This window comes from Phaseolus vulgaris, chromosome 4, assembly GCF_051622355.1.
Source record: "Phaseolus vulgaris cultivar YP4 chromosome 4, ASM5162235v1, whole genome shotgun sequence".
NCBI classification, from domain to species: Eukaryota; Viridiplantae; Streptophyta; class Magnoliopsida; order Fabales; family Fabaceae; genus Phaseolus; species Phaseolus vulgaris.
The window spans coordinates 28,070,717-28,080,949 of NC_143501.1; the positions used below are offsets into that span (position 1 = coordinate 28,070,717).

The 10,233-nt window shown below is 42.2% G+C and overlaps 1 pseudogene; it reads left to right on the forward strand.

The window, feature by feature from the left end:
• The first annotated feature begins 463 nt into the window (after positions 1 to 463).
• On the forward strand, positions 464 to 569 carry LOC137838962 (small nucleolar RNA R71; annotated as a pseudogene).
• The last annotated feature ends 9,664 nt before the right edge of the window (positions 570 to 10,233 follow it).

Here is a 10,233-nt window from a genome sequence, read left to right on the forward strand (position 1 = left end):
ACGCGATCATAATCTTTGTTAGGGCGTCTTCAGCTTTACTCATTCTTTCCAGAACAAATGAATTCTCAGCTTCAGGTGAATGATTCTGATAAAAACAGTGACGTTTAGGATGATCACCTCCACAAAAATTACACCTGATTGGTTGACTCTGGCTTTGAGAAGAATGAACAACATATAATTGTTGGGACAATTTAGCCATTTGTGCGGTTAGTTGTTCAATTTGTTGTGTTAGAATTTTAATTTTAGCCAAGAGTGCATCTTCTAACAACCTTTTATTCTGAAGACCTTGTCCATCATGTTGGGCTTGATAATTAGTTGATGTCAATGTATCAATAATCCTTGTCGCTTGTTCTACATCAAGAGCCATGATAGAGCATCTTTGTGTCAGATCCGAGCATCTAAGAGCATTTTTGTGTCAGATCCAAGACAAGTGAGAAATATGCTCAGTTGAGAAATATCTTCAAACCCATGATTTGGGTATTTTCTAAGCATCATTTTAAATATTTCTCATGTCTCACAGAAGACTTCATCTGCTCCTTGTCTGAATATAGAGATTTCAGACTTTGCTTAGATGTAGCGAGAGATTGGAAAAAATCTTTTCAGAAATTTTTCCTCTACATCACAGCTGATGGAAGAGGGCCAAGCACAACCATTCATGAAAAGCAAGAGCCAAGTCAAGAACATCCAAGATCAAGCTAGGAGCGTCTAAGACCAAGCTAGGAGCGTCTAGGACCAAGCTAGGAGCGTCTAGGACAAGAAGACCAAGCTAGGGACGTCTAAGACAAGCTACGAGCGTCTAAGACAAGAAGACTTGGATCAAAGCTATGAATGGGAGAGTGGATTACTAGCACAAATTCCGTGAAGGCCCAACAAGTGTAGTTTAGCTTTACTTGGGGTGTAAATAGCATAGCCATGTGGACAAATGTTTATTTTTCTGCACATTAGAATTAAGGAAGCATTAACCTTGATTAGCTAAAGGTTTCTAGAAGCCTTTACTAATAAAGGACCATGTGCACCCATGTGCCATGTGCACCCATGTGCTTCACATTTTCCATTTCATTTGGCTTACATTTGTGTAGCATTTAGGTCATCAAATCTAGTCCTCTTTAGCCTATAAAAAGAGGAGCCTACACCTTGTATTTTCAAGATTAATGAGAGTAAAGTTATGCTGCCAACATTGTGCCATACTTTGCTTTTCCCTAGTTTCTAGGATCTAATCTTCACCTTCATCACCTACCATAGGGCTGGCCTAACCTCCCTACTTCCATACACATCATGCACCTTCAAGATCACCATAGCTCCTAGGAGGATATTGCACATTTACATCCATGGCTTCCGCACCATTTTTCACATGATTCCGAGAAGAGCTCCATGAATTTGCCATCATTTGGTATCATGAGCATAGGTTCTTCACAGATGAGTAGTTCTTGGTCTTTTTCATTTTGAGTTCTTCCTTATTTCATGTTGTTCATCTTGTTTTCATACTTGTCTTGCTGTTTTTAATTTTTTGCTTTGATTTGGTGTGCTATTTGGAAAATCCAATCGGTGCATTTTGTTCAATTGATCTTGAACAATCCTTGTGAAATTTGTGATAGGATTCCATAGACCTTGTGATAGGATTCCATACACCTTGAGTTGCTGTCAAGTCATGTTCATCCACAATGTCATCAATTCATAGTAGTCCTTTGTTTGGCTTGATTGTTTCTTGATTTTGGTCTAAATATTTGTTTTGAATCTACTGTGATATTGATCTTTTGGTGCCTTTTCTTTTTAGTTTGAGTTCATATTTGTGTTTAGATCTTACACAAATTCCTTCTCATCAATTCCATTGTGTTTATATTTTGGTCTCTTGCTGTTTTTGTTTCCAGTTTTTCCAGAATCCCCTGTTTTACATTCTCTGTGCTGACTGTTTTGTTCCAGAAAATTATTTTCACTCATAGGAAATTTTTGATTCTCTGGAATATGCAAGATTAGGCTGTTACAGAAAAGACAAAAAAAAAAGAATCAGCTCAAAAGAGTCAATAGAAAAAAAATGATAAATATTTTAAAAACAGTGTGCAAATCTGGGCGCTACAGTTGGCGTAACTGAACACTGAAATTGAAAAATTTATTAAAACAAAATGGCTCATGCGTTTGGAGTGATTCCAACGCCAGATTTTAGTTAAGATCTTGAATATTTTGCATATCAATTTTCAGAGACAAATTCTAAAAGGGAAGCTCAACATAAATTGGGGAAAAACACGTTCTCTGGCCCACAACAATTTTCCAGTGGTGCTATTTTTTTATTTTGAAATCTATTCTAGTGCTATTCTTAGGATTCATTTTGTGTGCCTACCTTTATTTGAGTACCTTTATTTGCTTGTCTAATATTTCTTGGACCTCTTTCTAGTTGTCACAATCTAACTCCATTTGTGTGGTACTGTTTTTTTCAATTAAATTGTTTCTTGCTTTTATTCTTTAGCCTCTAAATTTGGTGCTGGAATTTATTCTCTTTTGGTGCTTAATTGAGTGGAAATTTGACTTGGGTAAGGTCTAGTCTTCTTGATAGGTGCTGAAATTGGAGAATTAAGTCCTTAATTCTAAGGGGAACAAAGACAAAGGCAGAATCAAACACTTCTCAAAACACCACAAACACTTGGAGGGCCCAACAAAGAAAAGACAACCAAGGAAGTGCAAATAGCAAAAAAAGATCAACAAAAGGGAGTTTTCTTAATTTTCTTTGCAACTTAACTTGTGTTAATTACTTCTTTAATTATGTGATTAGACGGTGAGTGTGTCTTCAAGGGCTCCAAGTGTCCAAGAAGTCTCACCTAGGACCGACTAGTGTAGAGTTTTAATTAGCAATTGTTAATTGTTTTTAATTACATTACTTGCTTAATTAGTTACGCTTGGCATGTGTGGTTGCCTTGTTTAAGCTTTGTTATTTTGTCTAGCTTGGTTAAATTAGTTAGCTTGCATTGTTTTCTTGCATTAAAATCTGATTTCTCAACTTCATTGTGTTCTAAGTAGTTTACTAAGAGAAAGCTTTGTGTGAAGACATTGAGGGATAGTTTTTGGCTAAGGCAAAGGCTTGGTACTTAAGTAGTCCTTTGTGACTCACCTCCCTTACTTGGAAAACTACCTTCTTTGTCTTTCCTAAATTTTCTCAAGGTAAAACATTTGTATGCACAAAGCTTTAGCCATGTCTTCTTCTCACTCTCCGAAGTCTATTAAAAGTGAAGTAAAATCTATAAAAACTCTTTTGAAAGAAGTTTCACAAGCTGTGCTAATGATTTCTTTTAGACAATTGGAGAATGAGGCTAAAATCAATGAGTTGACTAAAGCACAAGAAGAGAAATCAAAAAAATCTCATACTCATGCATCCCATTCTAAAAGTAATGAGTCTCTAGGGGAGGCAAGCCTTAGAATCAATGACTATTACCAACCACCCCCTAGAAGAACTAGGCAAAGGGAGCAAGAGAGCCCAAGGGAAGGAAGGGTAGACCTACCCCATTTCTATGGTAAGGAAGATGTAGAGGCCTACCTAGATTGGGAGATGAAAGTAGAGCAACTCTTTGCTTGCCATAGGGTGAGTGAAGAGAGGAAGGTACCCTTAGCAACCCTTAGTTTCCAAAGCAATGCCATGTATTGGTGGACCTCTCTAGAGAGAGACCGACGTCTTCATAGGGAGCCTCCCATAGAATATTGGAATGACCTTAGGGGAGCCCTAAGGCGTCGCCACATACCTTCCTACTACCATAGGGAGTTGATGGACAAGCTCCTAAGACTCCAACAAAAGAACATGAGTGTGGAAGAGTATAGGCAGAAAATGGAGCTCTACATGATGAGAGCATCCATTAGAGAGGAAGAAACCACCACCATATCTAGGTTTCTAAGTGGGCTCAACCTTGAGATAAGGGATAGAGTAGAACTTCTACCCTACCACGACTTGAATGACTTGGTTCAACTTTGCATTAAAGTTGAACAACAAAATTTGCGCAAAACTTCAAGTCAAAGGGTGGGTTCTTACTCCAACTCTTATCCCAAGAAAGACTTTAAAAGGGAGGGTAGTACACCTAGAGACGAACCCAAAGAAACTACCAAACCCTTAGTGAAAGATGCCTCCACCCCATCCATCCGTGTTAGGGACACCAAGTGTTTTAAATGTTTTGGAAGAGGGCATGTGCAAGCGCAATGTCCAAACCAAAGGGTTTTGTTCTTAAAGGGAAAAGATGAGTACACAAGTGGTGAGGATGAACCTAGTACACAAGAAAAAGGGGAAGGACAGAGGATAAATCCTTTGGAGGGGGACTTATTGATGATTCAAAGAATCCTCCACAATCAACCTAGTGCATCCATCGAGACACAACGAGAGAACATTTTTCATACTAGATGCAATGTTTTAGAAAATATATGCTCTCTTATTGTGGATGGTGGATCATGCTGCAATTGCTGTAGCACTAGATTGATTGAGAAACTAAATCTACAAGTAGTTCCTCATCCAAAACCTTACAATTTACAATGGATCAATGAGGATGGAGAACTACGTGTACACAAACAAGTGGAAATCAAGTTTTCTATAGGTAACTACAAACACAATGTTTTATGTGATGTAGTACCTATGGAAGCTTGCCACATCTTATTAGGTAGACCATGGCAATTTGATAAGAAAACCTTGCATAATGGTCTAACTAACGAGATTTCTTTCATCCACAAGCACAAAATGTTTGTACTTAGCCCTTTACCACATTCCCAAGTGGTGAAAGACCAAATACAAATGAAACATAAAAGGGATGAAGAAAAAATAGAAAAAGAGAAAACTTTTGGGAAACAAAAGGCGTGGGAGAAGAGTGTTCCTTCCTACAAGGTCATCCAACAAGTCAAGCACATTGAAAATACCTTTGCAAACATGCTTCTTGTTGAACAACCTAGCCTAACCTTTTGTAAAGGAACACTTGCAAGCATGAGCACAAAAGAAGAGTCTTTAAAAGAAGCTTGCATAGATAAAGGCTATTTCTCAAATGTGTTAGGATGTCCCAAAGAGAATGTCAAGTTACCTATAAGCATCTACAAAAACCAATTTTTGTGTGAAGTAGTGCCTAGAATAACTTGCCATGTCTTATTGAGACAACCGTTGCCAAGTGTACAAATTTTCATAAATAATGGTTGTACCAATGAGACTCTCTTTACACATGAGAGAAAAAGTTTACAAGAAGGAGAACTCATGGGCCAAATTAGAGTTGATAAAACTCTAGAGCTTTTAAAAGGAAAACATTTGTCACCCATGAGAAAATAAGTTCAAAGACATTACTTTAGGTACACTTCATGTTTTCAAACTAAGCAAAGTCTCAAGAACTCTATACTCCTTCACCTTTTGTAAATGATCCTTGGGAAGACACACATTTGATATTAGAGCTTCCTAGGACAACAAAAGGTTTTGATTCAATCTTCATGGTTATGGATAAACTCTTCTCTAGAGAGGTGATACATCTTCATGGTTTATCCTCAAGCATAGTGTTGAATAGAGCTCCAAATTTCGCAAACCATGATTTGAGGATTTCCTTTGGAAAACTTGCAACTAAGTTGCACCCTTTAAATTCTTATCATCCTCAAAGACATGGTCAAAATACATTTGAAAACCTAGCTCCTTCTACTATGCCTAGCATAATCATCAAGTGCACACCCAACTCTAGAGAAGAGCAAACATACCATAAAGTAGTTCACAAAACTACTTATTTTTCTACTTTTAAAGTTATGTGTGGCCTAAATCATCTTTCTCCTTTTAAGTTGTTACCATCTCCTATAGGATTTAAGCCTAAAGAGAAAGTAACCACAAATGAACATTTTAAAATGCATAATATGATGAGAGACCACACACAACCATTAAAAGAGAAACTTTCTCCAAGGTTGCCAAAACCAAAAGAAAAACAAAAATGGCAACCTAGTAAAATTAAGTTGCAAACTAACACCTATGCTTTATTTGATTATTTCTATAGGTGGACGTTTGATCCAGGAGGACAAGCTTTGGCGAAGCAAGAAGCTGCTATCCAAGATCCCCCTAAGAAGCAAAAGCATTGGATTTGAGGACAAATCCTTTTCAAGAGGGAGGGGATGATGGAAGAGGGCCAAGCACAACCTTTCATGAAAAGCAAGAGCCAAGTCAAGAACGTCCAAGATCAAGCTAGGAGCATCTAAGACCAAGCTAGGAGCGTCTAGGACCAAGCTAGGAGCGTCTAGGACAAGAAGACCACACTAGGGACGTCTAAGACAAGCTAGGAGCGTCTAAGACAAGAAGACTTGGATCAAAGCTATGAATAGGAGAGTAGATTACTAGCACAAATTCCGTGAAGGCCCAACAAGTGTAGTTTAGCTTTAATTGGGGTGTAAATAGCATAGCCATGTGGACAAATGTTTATTTTTCTGCACATTAGAATTAAGGAAGCATTAACCTTGATTAGCTAAAGGTTTCTAGAAGCCTTTACTAATAAAGGACCATGTGCACCCATGTGCCATGTGCACCCATGTGCTTTACATTTTCCATTTCATTTGGCTTACATTTGTGTAGCATTTAGGTCATCAAATCTAGTCCTCTTTAGCCTATAAAAAGAGGAGCCTACACCTTGTATTTTCAAGATTAATGAGAGTAAAGTTATGCTGCCAACATTGTGCCATACTTTGCTTTTCCCTAGTTTCTAGGATCTAATCTTCACCTTCATCACCTACCATAGGGCTGGCCGAACCTCCCTACTTCCATACACATCATGCACCTTCAAGATCACCATAGCTCCTAGGAGGATCTTGCACATTTACATCCATGGCTTCCACACCATATTTCACATGATTCCGAGAAGAGCTCCATGAATTTGCCAGCACCAGCTAGTAAGGCTTTGATTTGGAAGTGATTTGAGTCACTCTTTAGCTTTACCCGCCAATGAAAAAGGAAACAAACGCATATAAACATTTTCAATATCACCTGATTGAAAGCCCATGGTTCCCACCAATTCATAAAATGTAGACAAATGTGTATGGGGATCCTCATGATCCATTGTTGTAAATTGATGGGTACTGATGAGAGTGAGAAAATCGGAATTTATTTCCAAGGCCTTGGCGGTAGAAGATATTGCAATACTAGAAAAATGGTTTTGCTTTTAGTACATGACATAATCTCTAAGTGTCCTCCTAGGGAGTGGTGCTTATTTTTCTACCATGTTATTATCTTTTTGAAAGATATTAGTGAAAAAAAAAGAATATATTTTTTATTTTTTATTTAAAAAAACAAATTGATCTCGCGGGTGATTCGAACGTTAAAGGATTCACCACGTCAAGCTCTGCCTTCCGCAAGAACGCTCTAAGCACTCCACAAGAACTCCAAGGGAACTTGCAAAACACAACAAACGGCGCCTCTAGCGGCCGATTGCACTCCGACGCTCAAGTCAGCCTTGCGAAACCACCAAAGAACTAAGAACTAAGAATCTCAGTGAGACTCGTGTGCACTCTGTGATTCTCTCTGTGTGTGTACACTAGTAACTTGCAAGAATGAATCTTACCTCCTTCTGCATGAGCGCGGAATGCCTTTATATACTATGTTGCGCGCCTAACTTAGCGCGTTCCTTTTGCTAGGTGTCTCGTGCAACCTCAGCGTGAATACCAAGTGTGGCTTGGCTAAGCGCACGTACCGGGCATCACCTACCGTGTGAACGATCACCTCTGTTGGGCACCATGCACGTTATGGGTTAAGAGAACATCAATCACCGACTGGCTTACTGAACACTTAACTTCTCCTTTCCCTAACACTCTGCCACACAAGGTTTGTATACAACGCTTTCGCTGGGGATCACCCCTTGTCTCCAGCTTAACTGCGCGTAACACGAAAACCCGATGACCATCGCTCACCCCAGACGACCGATCGGTGTATCATAGCACCACGCCTTCTGCCTCGCGATGCTTATCTAGGCGCTGATCGCGCATCCTCTGGGACCACCGATCACCCCCTGACCACCGATCACTCCCTGGGTGACTTTCTCAAAGACACATCTGCTTCCCTGGCCCACACGTCCCACTAGGAACAGTCCACGTGGCTATTTGTTGCTGACGTCACCGACTACCGATGACCGACCGGATCACAAGCACCCCAGTCTCGAGCTGTATACTTGTTTTCAGAGTAGAGACTAAGTGGTCGTCCTCAGTGGCCACGTGGCAAGTGATGCTACGTCACGTGCCACATCACGTGCTACGTTTTAAGTGACGTTGCGCCTTCCTCCCTTAATCTTGCGACACGTGTACGCATCGACGGCTAGCATGAAACGTCGTTTGCGTTTTTCATATTCAAAACTTACGCACCTCTACTGTTCCATCACCTTCTCCAACACTTCTTCTTCTGAACTCTCGAACTTCCTCTCTACGATTCGTCTTCCCCAACCTCAAGCTTCCATAAACCATTTGCGATCACCAAAAGGTACCCTTTTTCTTTATCTAAGGCATATTTCAATACCTTCTACCGATTGCATCATCCAATAACTGCACTGTGCATGCGTTGTGGGTTGTTTTTTCTTTCCCTGCACTGTACCAGGGTTTCTTCTGGTTTTTCTGCATTTTCTGTGTTTTCGATTCTTCCTTTTCGTCTCTTTCGCCTCTTCATCCCCTTCAACCATAGTTTTTTCGTTCTCCGCACCTTCCTCTTGTTTTTCGCTGATCCTCACTCCTTCTTTTCTTTCTCCATTGTAGCTACTGCACAATGGCTCGTACAAAAACCACCGCACGTCTTGCCTCATCCTCTGGTGCACAGCCTTCCGCAAGTGCACCGCCATCGCCTTCGACAAGTGCGCCCCCTTCGGCGAGTGCGCACCCCCGAGCGACGCTTTCCCAACAAGACTACGCGCGGGTGTACCAGTGGGCTCCCCTCCACTTGCTCGCCGAGACATCTAGCCAACTCCCCGACGACCACCTCACCAACCTGCTGAGTAGCGACACCGACGAGCCCACGTGCACCCTTGACAGGAGGACGACTCACACCTGGGCGTGTGCATTCCCCCCCGAGGCATGCCGATATGCGTGGATGATAGGGCCACCGACGGGGTGCCCTTCACCTTCATCTACTCAGCCATCTTCAAGAGGTTGCGTCTCCGACTTCCCTTTACCTTCTTCGAGAAGGATCTCCTCACCGAGCTGAACGTGGCTCCCTGCCAACTCCACCCGAACGCTTGGGCCTTCATCCGAGTGTTCGAAATTCTCTGCAACAATTTCGGACACCCTCTATCAACCAACGTCTTCCTCCACTTCTTTGAGGCCAAGAACCCAGGCGATCGGTCGTGAGTAAGTCTGAATGGCGTGTCTGGGAGGCTGATCTTGGGCCTATACCAGCAATCCTTCAAGGATTGGAAGGGTAGGTTCTACATGATCACCTCCAACGAGCACAGCCCGACCCTACTCGAGGGCTTCCCACTCTATTGGGTTCCCAAAGTAGGGTTCAAAAAACCCAGAGGCTTGGAGGCCATGGCACCCTACGAGCGCGAGCTGTGTGGCCTGCTCTCGAGCTTGGGCGCTAAGTTCGGCTCCTCCACCCTCATCAAGCACGAGTTCGACGCCGAAATGCTTAAGAAATACATTGGTTTGCCTTCTCTTCTTTCCTTCCTTTTGCTATTTCTCTGGGCATGCATCCTCGCGCTTACTTGCCATACTTGCACATTTACATATGTTAATTACTTTTCTGCACTTGTTCGCTTCCTTGACTCCTTATGCACTAACCCCTTGCCATGTTTAACTGATGCAGATATGACTTCTAACAAGGTACGATGACAGAAGCTGATCGCGCTTGCCAGAAGCCGACGAGCTGTCGGGTCGTCCACTGAGGCCACCTCCGAGCCCATCTCGGCCTCTCCCATCTCGGTTGCGCCAGCTGAAGGCCCCGAGACCAGGGGTGGTAAGAAGAGGAAGCGGTTGGTGAAGGTTCCCACCACCGTTGTATCTATTGAAGAGGAGAGCTCGAGGTCTCCTTTAGCTCAACGTCGAAGGAGAGGACTCGAGGGCGATGAGGGAGGTGCTTCTCCAACCCCTCCAGCACAGGTTTCTCCCTCACGCCCCCCTTCTCCAGCCCCTATTCCTTCTACAGCACCGGTTTCTCCCCCGCCCCCAGCCAGCCAACCCCTCACACGGCCATCTCAAACTGCTGGGAGCAGGGCTGCTCGCTCGAAGGGAACCTCTCACCCCTCGAGCTCACCATGTCCTCAAGCTTCTGCCGCCATGACCGAGGGTGGT